The following is a 16,755-nucleotide window of genomic DNA, read 5'->3' as shown; positions in this document are numbered from 1 at the left end:
AATATAAATATGTAAATAAATGTTTGAGGCTGAAACAAGAAAGATCAAATGATCACATAACAGAATTTTATATCCATAAAAAAAGCAAAAAATTCTGTATTCTATTAATATAAATATTATTTTATAAGTTTTTTTTTTCAGCTTATCAAGTACGAGGGCGGAATCCTGTTTTATGTGCCAAGAGAACGTTTACTTTTTATGCGTCAACTTTATATTAATTTAGCAAGCTTTTATATGCATTCTCTCAATTATAATAGAATGACTATTATATAAATTTTAATTATGCAGTATAACATACCCAATTTAATAAATGCGTAAAGTCAGAGTCTTTTGCCATATATCCATTCATTTTTAACATAGACAAATATTTTAATGTATTTTAAATTTATTATAACAATTTGAATCTGCTTTTTTTATTATAAAATAGTTTAAATTTATACTTCTTCAGGCATGGACACCTTATTAAAAATTCGTTGCCTTTTTTATCTATACTTAGTTATCTGCACACAATTTTTTTATTCTGCTTTTTAATCATAAGTTTTTCTACCGTTATTATCATGTAATTTTTATTATTTGATCCATGGTTTTTTGAGCTACATATTCATGTTAGTTTTACATGGAGTTTCGTGCATAAGGTAAATAGATTTCAAATTCTACATTTTATATGCTGGTAAAAGACATAAATATCGCTATAAACAAAAAAAGTGGGTTTATTGACTTTAATTTATGTTATATATGTATCAATGATGGACATATTGTCAGTTTAGACGACATAATACAAATAAAATCACATGAGAACTATTTATCGTAATCTACTGATAATTTTTACATAAATTTACCCACTTCTTTTTCTATAATTTTTTTTAGAAAAAAGAACAGTATTCTATCAAGATCTGATTATGTGTTGACAAAGATACCTGCAATAAAATTTAATATTTGCATTAAAAATGCTTAATAAATAAATGTTAATACAAGGTTCTAGTGTTTAAAGCACAAGATATACACGAACAATTGGAATTTTTCACAAAAAAACTATCATGCTCAGAGTGATGAGTCTTAAAACGAATATTAAAGCTAATCAAAGTTATATTACGTGCATAAAAGAACATTATAGGAAGCAGCTTTAAAAAACGTATTCTCTTTGAAAATACACACCTGTATATAAAATTTATTTATAAAATACAACCAAAAACATCCGCTATGCAAGTTTAAATTTCAGCTAAAAAATTCGGCTGCATAAATACTCTTTTACTCACTTCTATCTTTCGTTTCTGCTATAATTCTGATAAAGCACAAACGCCTTAAAGTATATAATATTTACTGGGTTTATGGGGTTGCTGTAGGTAGTTTTTGTCCAGAATGAAAAAATTGATTATGATTTGTAAAAAGATATATCCATTAGTGAAAATATATAATATGTAGGCTCTAATCAAAATTCATTGATAATATACACAAAGCTCTGGAAAATAATACGCGATATGGAAAAAAAATCACACATTAAAATATAAAATAGTGACAGATTAGTTTAATTTTATCAGATAATGAAGCAAATTTTATAAAACAAGGGTATTGCAGCTGTTAATTCACAGCTGCAATAATTTCATCAAAATCGTTTCAGCACATATTTTACCTTTTTTGCTTTGTTTTTGCAACTTAAATTTCATTTTAAACAGATGAATGTATTCGTTTTATGTTTTATGTATGTATGGTTGTTACTTAGTGTTTATACGCGGAATTTTAAGTTTTATAATATGAAAGTGTATAATATTCTCTATCGGAATATATGATACATATGCTCACAACACAGAATAATTCATATGTCATTAAAAAAATATATGCATATCGCTTTATGACTTGAAATGGCTATTTTATCACCATTCATAGATTATTATATTTATACTGACTAATTTTTATAAAGTAAAAATTTAAGGTAGAAACATAAATTTATGATATATTGATGATGTAAAAAACGTAATAAATTAAGAAAAGGCATTAAATTTTTATATGAAGTCGATTTATAATCAGTCATTTTTTATGTAAAACTTAGAACCTTAATAAATATTGATGATCTAAAAAATATTTTATTTTCCGAAAATAATCTTAAAATCTACAGATTTAAAGATAATTATTTTCTACATATTATAAGCTTTCCTAATGATATACTACAAATATCATAAACAGTGCATTTCATGATCAGATTCATTTAATATATATTTACAAATGAAGGTTTAAAATAAAATCTCGATTTTTTCACTTTAGTGCACACTGATCCCTCTATATATATTTACTAATCGTAAAGAATAATGATTTGCATAATATTTGTTTATTGTCGTCTTATTCTAGAATTATTTACATGATTGAAGGCTTCTTATATAATTTATTTTTATATATAGAATAAAAATTGCGTAATAATTTATATAAAGCCATGTCGCGAATTTCGATGCTTAAGTCTATATATAGTGTGTTTTATTTAAATTATTAGAAGTAAGTCTAAATTTAATCTGTTTTGGAATTTGTGATAGGAAAAACGTATATATTAAGCATTGACACCCGGAAATAAATTTTTTAGCGATATTAAATCAAAAATTTAAAATTCCTTTGAAAGAAGAAAATAAAGTACAATCAAATAGTCTTTATAAAAATTATTTTGTTGACTTTTAATTAATTATCCAGTTATTAATATGTTATAAGCAGAAAATTAAATATGTTTTCTATGTTCCCCGTTCTTGTTATATCCTAAACTTCTAGTTTTGGGATATAAATTGCGTATACAAAAGTTTCGGAATCGAGTATAGGCTGAAAATGACGAATTGTGAAGATAAAAAGATGTGCTAATATTGTGTATTTGTAGATAAAAAGAAAAATAGTATCATTTATTATAAAGATGATACATTTTCAAAGATCTAAACTATATAAAATTCTAATCAATAAATGCAAACTATTATTATTTATTTTAAAGATTGAATATCATGGTAAAAAGCCCACAAAGAACACCAAAATAGAGCATAAATAAAATGTTTTCAAAGTTAACTTTGTCATGAAATTTTTGTATGATCTCACTTTTTGTATATGAGAATATAGAGGTGTGTGATTTTTCGAAATCGAATAACTTATCGTTAATATCATGCTCAAAAGGCGAAAAATTGGAGCAATTTTCATATTTATATAGAAACTTGAATAAACAGTAAAATATACATAATTTTTCATCTTCATTTTGTGGTATAAGGGAAGCATTTTCCTCTGTCACATTTGATTTTACATGCTTATCACCGCAAAGTTTCTCATTAATTTTGTTTTCATCTGAAATCATACTATCTTTATTTTCCACTGGAAAGCCGGGTTCTAAATCAATATAATTTTTTATGTTTTTTTCTTCCTTTGTATCGGTTTGATAGTCATGATTTTTAAGCTGTGTTGTATTTTTCTGGTACATTTCACTAATAAAATGTTCATAATAGCATAATTTACGATCATAATTCATGAATATCGTGTCAATAAATAAACTGCTGACTTCTAAATTTTCATACACTCCTGTACAATTATAAAACATAGTTTTGTGCCATGTATATTGATCAAAAGCGATTTTTTTAGTTATTTTACGAAACACTTGAATATTATTCACAATCTTATTGTATTTCTCATTTTCTTCAAAAAAATTAATCTGATCATTATATGAGATTTCCGCCTCTAATTTATAAATGCAACTATCACTTGTTGAAATTAATACATCAACAAGATCTTTATGCTCCAAAGTTTTTCTCTCTCTTCTTTTCATATGTACTTCGTGAAATCGTTGATTAAATCCTTGTATATCCATACTTTCATCATAAGCTTGACTTTTATTCTTCAATTCATAACAAATCTGATATATAAAGTTGTAGATGCTGGATGAAGTACATGGAAGTGCCTGTGAAATCATTATCTCATCAGAAAAAAGGCAAGATGTACTGTTTAAAAAAAGAATATCTATGTAAAAGGTTTGAAAAGATGCCCATATTTTCGTTTTAGATGCATCGGGATGAAAAAACGACAACTCATTGGTGTAAAAATTGTAAATATCTTTGATATACTCCGTTTCCATCATATTGCAAACCCTATCATAATATAAATCTATTTTAATTTCTATTTTTCGGGTAAAATAAAGTATATTTTCGTTGTTAAAAAGAAATTCAACTTTTGATAGTTCTTCTTTTTGAATTAAAAAATTTATAGTACTCGCTATAATTATCATCCTAGGAAAATCAACATCATTTCGTTGTAAACTTATGAAAGTTTCAAAGAAATGCAAGTACAAGGCATGCCGTGTTTGATATAATGCGTTTTTTTGTGATAATAAGTAATTTCTTAAAAGTTTGTAAATATATTTGTGCATAGTTTGCCGTTCATTCAAGGCGTTGATTTTTTTAGAAGTTATATTGTCTTTTTTCTCGAAAATCTCGCCTATAATAGTACTAAGAATATTCTCACTGGGATTTTTATAATTTGATCGAAATTGTGTCAGATAGGCTGGAACATCACTTTTCTTTGAAATAGATTCATAAATATTATCACGATTGTGAACAGATAGGAGCATTCTTAGTTTAATTAGATTAATGGCATAACTATCAAGCTCGTTAAAATCCTCAAGAATATTTTCTTTTACAATTTCATGGACGATAATAAAAAAATGTGCGATTTTTTCAAAAGCACTTGGATATTTATGTTTCTTCGACTCTATAAAATTTTTTATGGCCAAGACTTCATTATTATAGATATCAGAAGGCTGACACTGTTTATTCAATCTTATTTCTACTACTTTACATTCATCAAGATACTTGCTATCTTTTTTATTCTTAACTAAAATGCTTGGCTCTCCTGAAGGAATTTTTAACAAATCTATTATTTTTTTATTTTTTTCCATGTAAATCATAAAACAATCCTTCTTTGTAATCTGTACGGGTAGATTTCCGAATATAAATCTTCTTATTGTGTTTACATTTTCAAAGCTCAAGTTGTTTATTAACTTTAATGTATCCCTAAATCTACTTATTTCAACCTCATACGTCCCATTGAATTCTGTCATAAAATATCTATTTATGCGTTCAAATATATTTTCTCTATAAATAATGTCAGAAATATTTATGTTATTGTAATTAATCATAGTAGCCTTATTTTGTTCATGATCAATGTTTAAAAAATTATTATGATAATATATTTTGGAAACAAAAATTGTAAACAATTTGTACGAATCTGTTGTTTCTTCTGACATTTTATCAAAAGGATTATTATAGAATGTACTGTAATGTATGATCTGTGTTAAATAATCGGCGAATGAGTTGACTAGAAACATTTGAAATTCTTCTTTGAAGCCGTATATTGTAAAGACATCTATATCGCATTCTAGTTTATCTAATCTTGTGTATGGTTGTATTTCAGTATTTTGATATGCAAAGCTTGAGCAAAAGTTAATTCCCTCAGTTCTTAAGAAATAAAGATATAATATGACATCCATTCGCATATTAATTTATTTTATGATTATTCTTATTTTAATATATTTATTCTCTCATGATTTGAATTTACATTTAAGATTAATGAGAATGTTTCTTTAATTAGTCCAATGAAAAAAATTTAATTATTTTGTAGATACCATCATATGTGCAATTAAAGTCAAATATTTGATAATGAATATAAGAAAAAGTATAAATTTTATTTTTTTACCAAATTCAAGTTAAGTAGTCTTCAAAATAACCCGTGTTTTCTGGCCATCCACGATGAATTGAAATTTCATCTAACTTATTTGAGAAATATTTTCGAATTCGACTTTTTAGAAAAATTTAAAATTAGTAAATGATGATGTGTATTAAAATAATTAGTTTCAAATATTCTATAATTAAATTAAATTTTGTGATTTCTCACTTGTGTATTTTTTCTTTAAAAAGAGGTAAAATATATTTTCAAAAATAAATTAGATCGATATTTCTCTTATTTTTCATATAAAAATATTACCAGAAATTATAAAAATATAATGACGTAATATACAGTCTTGTATCTTCATACTAGAACACCACATTCTTCTTCTGTGAAAAATGGATTTATGCATGATTGTTTATGTAAAATATTTTTAATTACAGATAAAAATGTGTGAATTGGTCCTTATATAGCACTGACGTGTTCAAACCGAATATATAATTTTATGTTAAATGTGATTATATATTCAGTTCGGAAAAAACGGAAAAATATATTTGTATGCGAAAGTCTTGAGTCTTAAGGAATATATAATGATTCTTTTTTGTGTCTTTTTAAACTATTATACGCTAATTAAGCTATTTGATTGCAATTTAACATACTTAAAATTTCAAATTATTAAACTTTTTTAATCATTTTATTATCTATTTTTTTCTTAAACTAAAATAAAAACTTAGTACCGTAATCTTATAAAATAAATTTTTTAATATAGTGTGACAAGAATATATGTTTCTAGACCAAATAAAGCGCATTTTAGATGATAAAAGAACAAGAAGTCTATAAACAATCGAAGCCACAGCTAAAAATGTGCAAATAATTTATAATCAATTTCAATAAAATATGATGATTAAAATTGTAATTTTTCGTAGAATTACCATTTAAACATAAAATATAGATGTTTTGTTTTTTCATCTTGGCTAGAAAAGACGGTATTTATTAAAATAGAAACCAGTTACTAGTTCATTGTTCCTATTTTGATAAATAAATTGTTAACTAATTTGAATTTTTATATATTCAAAATTTTATGGAATATTTCGCGTCAATTTACATATAAATTTATTTTTTATGGCTAATTTTGGTATTTTATTCCGATTTTGGATTATAATTAATAAAAAAAGCAAACATTTATGCTAAATATTGCACTTAAGAAAGCTTTAAAGATGCATTTTATATAATTTAAATTATAATTATGAATTATTTATTAAATCTATCAATAAGAAGATAGTCTATAGGCTCTTATGTATAAAATCAACAACTTGTACGGGCAAAATATCTTTGTAGGTTATAATACAGTTAAAAATAGGTTCAAATAAATATAATACATGATTTTTTTTAGCTACACTTTTTGATCCTTAAATATAGATCATGATCGTAGAATATTCTCAGATATACTTCAAACTTTTCTTAAACTTGATTTTTAAAACATAAAACAGCCAATCTAAGTATATGTATTCAGGTTGTATTTAACCGTTCATCATGGCTGTCTTATATCAGAAACTGTGGATTTTTTAGTTTTTTGTAATAATAAAAAACAACACAAATATATTTTAATATGTGTTTTTAAGCACCTAAAAAGCATATAAAAAAAGTCTTGTGAATATATATTGGTGCTATTACAAGTGCGGACATGTCTATGATAGATTTGAATGTTTTTGTGTTGGTTTGTGCAGGGTTAAAGACCCCTACAGGATTTCATATAATGATCACTTAATTTCGAATTTAACCCGTAATAAGGATTTAAAAAAAGTCTTTATTTGAATAACGCATGGCTTTTTTTGATATATATGATCACATTGGAGTATTTATAGGGTGAACATGAAAACTATATGCTATTTAATAAATTAAATAAAAATGTGATTAAAATAAGTACACCTTTGAACATAAAAAAAAATTGAATATGCTCTGATATAAAAACCAAAATTCTAGTATTAATATGTAATATTTATAATATCATACTGTAAACCTCTTACAGTGATCTTCTTTATACACGAACATGAGTTTCGGTTGGCAATGATTTAAATCATAAATAAAATTTTTTTTTGTATTTTTTTACATTCCAATAGCTTTTATTTGATTTACCACCACTATAATCTAGCGTAAAATTTTTCTGCCCTGTTCTGTTATAAATTATTTATTTTCAACTGGCGACTATTATATGATAATTGTACATACTAGAAGTCTAATTTTATATTTATTATGAATATTTCATAAATTTATATTGTGAATCTTATATTAAAATGGTTTGCCTATATTTTTAAACAGACAGCATCTCTTCTAATTTGGCTAGATTATTCTGTCTTCTAGTATCAGAATTCATGCATCCAAAAAATTAGATATTCCCCTCATAGTATTTTTTTGAAAAATGTGTTTTAAAATAACCATCTAATAACTTTCATTCATATTTAATTGTCTAGTCATGATTTACTTCCAATGCTGCATTCTTATTATGCACGGATTGATTACAATAAAAAATAAATAAATTACATAACTATATATTTTTTAGTGTAGAAAAAGATTTTTACTCATAAAAGACAGTTTATTGAAAAATTTCAAAGAATTTATGAACAATTACATGCCTTAATCATGTATTATTATGTCAATAAAATTTTATTACATTTTTATCACCCACACTTTCATCACCGTAAATTTGTTTATGACAGATATTTACTTTTTAAATTTAATAATTTTTAAAAAAGAATATTTTATTTATAAATCCTTCAAACACTTATTGCCCTGCCTTATACGCTTTAATATTATATATTCGGAATTTTTCGAATTTTTTTTTAGAGCGATATATTATTATAAAATAAATATTCTATGCAAACAAAATTTCTATAATTTGAGAAAATCAAAAAAAAACCAACAGCTTTTGATATATAATTTGCAATCAATTGCTCTCGAAGTTGATTTTTTTTATTACTATTCTTTAAAAAAAATTGATAAATGCATCTAAAGTCTTTGTTCGAAACAAAGCACCCAAAGTAAAATGTTTAAAAATAAGATATACTTTTTGTATTTTTTCCCGTATTTATGTTTTATATACCTCTACCCCATAAAAATGTCGATTTTCCGCCTAAAATAGTACATAATCTTTTTTGTGTCTTAGTATATCAGGTATTTTTTTTCAATAATGTATCTTTTTTATTAATTATTTATTTTTTTTAAATAGATAATGGAATCTTCATGATTTGTTTAACGTCGATTTATAAAGTTTGGTATTTTGAAGGGCAAAAACAAAGTCAAAAATAGTTTATTGGGATGATTGCCATTGAAATTTTCCCATAAAATTTATTTGGTATCAAAAAATGAAATAAAACTATTTGCGGCTTCTGGGTACAGTCTATATATATGCCTTTGCTTATTAAATGCAAAATTATTGTGACCAATAGAATTTGAAAAATTAAAAAAAAGTTGCAATAAAAAGCTTACTTTTTATTTTTTTTACGTTCTATACATACATTTTATAATCATCATAAATTTAAATTTATGATATATCAAGCACATAATAATTAAAAAAAGGGTCTATATAAGATTCAGATATATTTTTTTAAATTAAAAATAGCCACTTTAGGCTTTAAATTTATGACATATGTCCATAAAAAACATAATAAATTAAAGTTATTTTTTTTATTTAGAAACTACAGAATTTTATGAAGTTTAGATCTTTTTAATATAATTTAGCAATTTAAATTGATATAATTGAGATAAAAAAATATAATTTCTTATAGAAAAAATCAAAGAATGTCAATTTTATAGAAATGACAGATTCTGTATATGTGTTTTAGCATCTAAATTGGCATTCGAAGAATTCCAACAGAATCCGATTTTTAAGATTTTAAATTTAAGTATTTTGTGATTTTTCATTTTATAACAGATCAAAAAAAAGGGAAAATAACAGTTTCAATGTATATTCAAAAGAAGAGCATTCAATAATAAATTAATATATGCAAATCTGTGAAATAAATACTAATCGCAAGAAATAATAAAATTTAAATCAATGCAAAAATTTATAGAAAAAAAATTAAACTTGCAGGGGTAAAAATTATATCAAGTGACATAATTTATTCCTGTGGAAAGAAGTATTGCATTTTTGCGGCAAAAAAGAATTATCAAATGAATTAAAAACAATAAAAACATTAATATTTTTTTTAATGATCTACTTACCACTGTTATTTATAATATTTTTTTACTGAAGATTGATGTGAAAGTAGATATACGAATATTTAAAATTAAGCTAATAAGGTTTCTAAAAAGTCAAAAAATTTCTTTAGATATTTATATTTTTACTTCTGGTGTATATTCCTGTTGAAATAATTCAATACTATGTGTATCTCTTCCGTCATACCCTTATAAATATATATTTGCATACAGAGCCATAAGTATGATATAATATTTTTAAAATAAAATAAACTTCAATATAAAGTATAGCATTATAAAGCCTGACATAGCGCGGTATAATAGTGAAGTTATCATACTGATAATAAAAGATGCTAAAAATCCAATAATATGCCAATGGTTTCTAAAATTTACAAATAATAAGTCTATTCATTGTTTTTTCGCTTTAGATCGGATTTTATTTTATTATAGCATGGTTTCATTGACTTGTAAAATCGATACAGGATATGTAAATTCATTTTTTTTCAAGTTTTTTGTATAATTTATGAGTAAATAATTGTTTACTTATAAGCCTGTATTTTTATCAATTCAAATTAGCATCGATCGCGTAACGAGGTATACGATATTCACGAAATATTATTACTCTATTGCATGTTCGAAACTTATATAAACGATTTTGAACAATGATAATATGATTATTATTGGAAATAGTATGGTGTATTTTATTTATGCTGGCAAGGAAATAGAATTTCAAAAAAAAAACCGCAGACACTCAGTACAAAAATAATGGAAAATTAATAAGGGGAGATCAAATAGATGCAAGAAAGAAAACCAATATAAAATTCTTAAACAACTGACCTGATATTTTATAAATATCAAAGGAAAAACTGTAAACTTATCATAGAAATTGATGTGACTAGTATTGAAAACTAAAAATTGAAGAAATATGATCTGCTAACTTCCAAGTTGTCATTAATATACAGAATCAAGACAAAAATCATTTTATATGTTATAACTTTTAATTGTATTGTAATACAATATCATAAAAGGTACTATAAAGAACTCGAAGTAGCTGACCAGATCAAGACATATTTACAAACCTTGATTGAGAAAAATCCTGAATTAAAAGTCTTAAACGGAGGAGAAATATTGAATAAGACTTCAGGTGGATAAAAATAGCCATAACTATTAATACACTATGCGCACGAGAGATCAAGCAAGTTGTGTTTGAGAGCAAAAACTTAAATTATAATGACTATTTAGCCCTAAAATAAATAAATAAATTAATCCTTATTAATGATATTTACATATTCGCAGTCATATATTACAGCGTACCGCCTGCAATTTATCAAGATGTTTTATATATCAATTTACAATCATTTATTGATCACACTCACGATATCGCGCCCATACTTTACTAAAATATATATGTGACAAAAAGTATTTTGATATCATAATGTGTTTGTGTTATGAAAAGTATGACATTCTTCTTTTTAGATTGCAGTGAAGGGTGTCAAATATTTATAAATCTATAAATATTGCTTACACGCAAACAATAGGATTGAAGAGATACTTGAACTAAAAAGTCTTGAGAGAAGAAGATGCATTAAGAAAGATTTTAAGGATGATGATGTGACAAGAATTATCAGTCAAATCTGTTCTATAGAGCAATATAAAGTTTCGCTAGAACATCTATAAAAAGCTGAAAATCAAATTAGCCCACAAATAAATTAAATTATTGCTATATTTATTTGTTTAGCATCTAACATCAGGCATATGTGTCTATTAAGTATGAAAATTTACTCAAATTACAAATTTTTAATCGGCATTACAAAAATCTCCAAATCTTTATTAATATGCAAGCTTTAACTTTATTTGTGTCATATAGTTACTGCCCACAGTATATCATTATATAAAACGATTAGTACTGTTTAGTGCATCGAGATGCTGATAAATTAAAAATCCAGCAAAAATATCATAAAATTATTCGCCAAAAAGCTTCCCCCCTGTTTTTACAGGGTTGTGATTTATAAAACACACAAGAGTATGTGGTAATAAAATAAATTAAAATCGTGATTTATATAAAATTAGCATTTTTGAAACTATTTGTAATTTTAAATTATTTTAAGGTTCTATTTTGTTGCTTTTGAATTTTAGTGGTTATGAACTAATAATTATAATCACATCTTTGGTTTTATTCCAGATTTATGCATAAAAATGAATCAATATAAAAAATTTTAGCATATATTTATAAATATTAATAGAATTTGTTACGTATTTATACCACCTTATTGTACAGCATAGCCATGTGAAAATGCCCATATACAAGATTCTTGGCAAATAATCTTATTTAGGTACTGAAATATCAGACTCTATATTTAAAATCAAAATTTTTAGCTGATAAGATGGTGGTAGGCATTATAACAACATGATGGTTTTTATAATTTAGATTATAATCACAGATTAGATCATATTCTTGATAGCATATGTTTGAGAAAATAAAAATGGTTTTTTTAAAAGCATTATTTTAAAAATTATAGATTTAAATTTTAAAAATATGAAGGAGCTACAGATGATCAAAGTTTACAATTAATAGCTCAAATGACGTGCTCTTTCGAAAATTAACTAATTTGAATTAACTAAAAAAAACTGGGAATCCATGTTAGGATAGTTTTAAATTGACTTAACATTGTTAATTTAATTTTACTTATTTTTTAACTTACATGCTATTGGTCGAGTTTTCGTATTAAATGATGAATCATTCTAATTTTTCTGATTTAATTAAGAATTATACAATTAGAAAATACTAAAAAAATTAAACAAAGTTAAATGTTTATTTGGGACGGAAATTTTAGTTGTGATTATATTTTTATCATTTAAATGTTATAATATTGAAGCATTTTTCAAGATTCTAAAATATATATTATTGAATGATTCTATTTGAAAACTACTTTAATTTATTTCCGTTTACAATCAAGCAGAAACCGTAACAAAATATTTTTTTTGGATTTATTCACAACTTTAAAAGACGTCTTCTATGTCTTGTATTATTCGTTAAGAGTAAATTATAAACTGCAAAATACACAAATATTAAATATGTTGTTACTAGATTGGAATCTAGATCTAATGAACACATGTCATTTATAAATAATAATCATCTGGCTGACTATATTTTTTATTCTTTATCGTAAAGGCTTTTAGTTGAAAATGTTTTTAGCACATCCTTTGCATATTTTAACGCTATTTTTATAATAGCAGATGAATTTTTCTAATTTTAAATTACAATATACTCAGTACAATCGATTCCTGATAGGATTTTACTTTTTTTAATTGTTTTACAGTATTATGAAACGATTTTTAACCTACATATAAAATTTGGATATAATCAATGGGTAAACTAATATTTTTAGTGGATAAATCTAGCTTTAAAGTTATTTCAACGACATTTTAGATTAATTTTATCTCACATCGTAGACTCACCCTTTTAAATGTATAATAAAAGATAGTAAAAGCGCGATTGATAATTAAATAGACAAGTATATTTTTTTTACTTTTTTACAAGATATTCTGAAAGAAAATAAATCTGTTACAATATTTTTAAATTTTATTATAAGAATATATTCATGCTCACGACTGTTTTATTGATTTTCTTGCAATTTATTCCGAAAAAATAAAATTTTAAGAGCCAAAGAATAAATTTTTGTCATGATTAAAGTCGCCTTTAATCGGTAAATTTTTAAAAAACATTTACATAAAGTTTGTAAAGAAAACAAACATCTAAATGTGAGGCCTTTTTAACTTGCAATTTTATAAATTATTATATGATAATAGCAGATTAATCTGAGCATGTAACATCGTCAAACTGGTTATCAAAATAATATAGGTACTTTCTGGTCGTTGTATTTTTATTCGCTTTTTTTATAGATTTATTGTAGGGAAATGTTGGCTTGATTTTTATATTTAGGATCGGATGTTAAATTATCATTATTTAGTAATGAAGAAAAGATAACTGCGTAAATGCATATAAGAATTGGGATATACTGTATTGTTTTTTTATATTTCTGGTATGGAAAGAATGTATGGATTATAAATGTGCTTATCTACTGATAATTCTGTATATGCACTTCAAATGTTTAAATAAAATATTATTTCACCGGTCAAAATTTTTTAATTTTTTCGCTTTTAATATATCATGATATATTTTAGATACATATTAATAGTGTATAAATTTTCCGAAAATCATCAATCTACGTTTTATAGGGGATATAAAGTGTTGAAATTTAGTCGTATATATGCGATGTTTATCATATAAATAAATCATTCTGCATTTAAATGATTCTGTTATCTATAAATTTAATTTAATTCTAGAAGGTATTTGGATCATTTTTACAAACAAAAAGAGCCCTGCATCTATTTTTATATATGCTAAATGTATTTTCTGTCTTCATTATATATTAAATTTAAGGGTTTTTTATGATAATTTTATCGAAAATCCGAAAAAATTTGATGTATTTAAATTCGATAAGAAGACAGTTGTGTGTAAATGAGCTAGTTCATTTTTAATATACAGCAACCAATAGAAATCCGTAATTGATATAAGTTAGAATAAAGAATAAAAATCCATAACATTTCTAATAAAAATATAGAGCATGGAAGTAAAATTTACATAATTACATATTAAAGCATAATTTAAGCAACGGTTATTAAAGGTAAGTTTTTTTATGTAGAAAATAAATAATTCAAAATATTTTGCATGTGAACTATCAGAACAATATTAAATTCTACATAAAGGCATGGGTTAGTGTAGTCAGAAAATACCATATTTCGAATGTGGTTTGTAATACCAGTAAATAAGGTGGCATACAAGTAAATAAAAGGCAGAGAAGGACAATTAAATTAATAAGTATTGAAATAATAAGATTTATGGTGTTTATTATGTGTTAAGCAAGGCAAGAAGAAGGATAAGAGGCTGAAGAAGAAACTTGACAACATTGGATATAATTTGAGAGGCATTAGGGTTGATTTTAAATAATACTGTCGTTTAAATACTGTTTATTAGATCGGTCCATAGTTTCACTGAGGGGTACTATAATTATATATTATATACGACAAATACGATTAGAAGAAGCACAAGAAAGATATCGGAATAAAAATCTCTGAAGGAGAAAACAGATTATTAAAAATAAGAAGAGCTAGCAATTAGAAGAAGTATAATTGTTTTTAAAGAGACACTTGTTGCTATTAGGTATGAATAAAAAGATTTATAAATAAAAGCAGTGAAGGAAATTGTAAAGGATATATTATTATTACATGGAGCCAGCTATCATATGTTTTTTTTGATTAAAAATAAAGTAAATATATAAAAAATTTCAATGAAGCCAATAGTATTTTTTAAAATAGATGATTTTATTTCTTTTTTTTAGCACTCTTTGGGGGATTACTTTTGAAGTACATAATATCACCATCTTCGACAGTATAAACCTTCCCTCTTTGACAGTATTTTCCAGCTTTCTTGACTTCTGATTCTTTTCCCAACGTCTTTAAATCTTCGAAATTCATGACTTCTGCCATAATAAAATAATCTTCAAAATCGCTGTGAATTACACCACCTGCTGGTGGAGCCTTAGAATTTCTTCTTACTGTCCAAGATTTAACTTCATCTTTTCCGGCAGTAAAAAAATTAATCAAATTTAGTGATTTATACCCTAAAACGACTAGATCTTTCATAAAAGGTGTATAAATACCCTCCAAACTATTTCGTAATTCATATTCAGCACAAAACTTTAAAATGACATTATCAGATCCACTATCTGATTTTAAAAACTGTTCGACATTTTTAGTATGTTCATTATCTTTGTTTTCAAGATACTCATCTTCGCCTACATTAAAAAGATACACAACTTTTTTAGTAGTTAATAAATTAAGTGTGTTAATGAATTTGATTTCGTCATTAGAAGAGAATTGGCTTTCTTTAAGCCATGAAGTTTGCAGAATCTCGCTTACTTTTTCGAGAGTTGCCAATTCCATCGCAATCTTTTTATCCAGAGCCTTAGCGCGAACCTCTTTGCGGTACTTTTCGAGTTTCTTAGCAATGAATTGACTATCTTTTATACGAAGTTCATCATTTATAGTTTTTATATCTCGTATTGGATCTACAAGATCCTCGAAATGAGTTACATTTTTGTCAATAAAGCACCGAACCACATGAAAAATACCATCGACTTGTCGTATATGCTCAAGAAAATTGTTTCCTAGACCTTCACCTTCACTCGCTCCTTTTATTAATCCGGCAATATCGGTTACATGAAGATAGGCGTTTACGGTGTTGGCTGGTTTATAAATTTCGACAAGTTTATCGATTCGTGTGTCTTTAATTACTAAACGACCTTCTGATGGATCAATAGTACAGAATGGATAATTTTCAGCGGGTACCGATTGTTTAGTGAGTGCATTAAACAGTGTAGATTTTCCTACATTTGGATAACCTACAATCCCCATCGAAAGATTGTGACTTTTACCTGCTCGCGAAAAATATAACTTCTCTGTCATTTCTTTTGAAAATGGGATATAAAATTTTAAATAGGCCAGATTAAATAAAATACCATCTCCAATATTTGATGGATGTAAAAATATCTTAATAAATTCATAAACACAGTTAAAGAATCTTTGAATGTATTCATTATATTTTAAAATGTATGCATTAATTTTAAATGTATTCCGTAGATTTTAAAATATTTAGAAATTTACTTGTAAGGGAGATGAAATATTTTCATATTACAGCAAATTCAATTCAAATTAATGAATATAAAATAATATAATATAATTTATATCGCATATTTATTGTATCATGATGTATGAGAATTTTATATTCACGCACAAATGATTCGAATATTATTTTTAAATAAATAGTCTATT

The 16,755-nt window shown here is 24.9% G+C and overlaps 1 pseudogene; it reads right to left on the bottom strand.

The window, feature by feature from the left end:
- Positions 1–15,246: 15,246 nt before the first annotated feature.
- Positions 15,247–16,389, bottom strand: LOC147065011 (uncharacterized; annotated as a pseudogene).
- Positions 16,390–16,755: the final 366 nt, after the last annotated feature.

This window comes from Rhyacophila brunnea, unplaced genomic scaffold (assembly GCF_057557595.1).
Source record: "Rhyacophila brunnea isolate RB1 unplaced genomic scaffold, BYU_Rbru_1.0 scaffold_68, whole genome shotgun sequence".
In the NCBI taxonomy this organism is placed as follows: Eukaryota; Metazoa; Arthropoda; class Insecta; order Trichoptera; family Rhyacophilidae; genus Rhyacophila; species Rhyacophila brunnea.
This window is presented reverse-complemented; position numbering and strand designations above follow the sequence as displayed.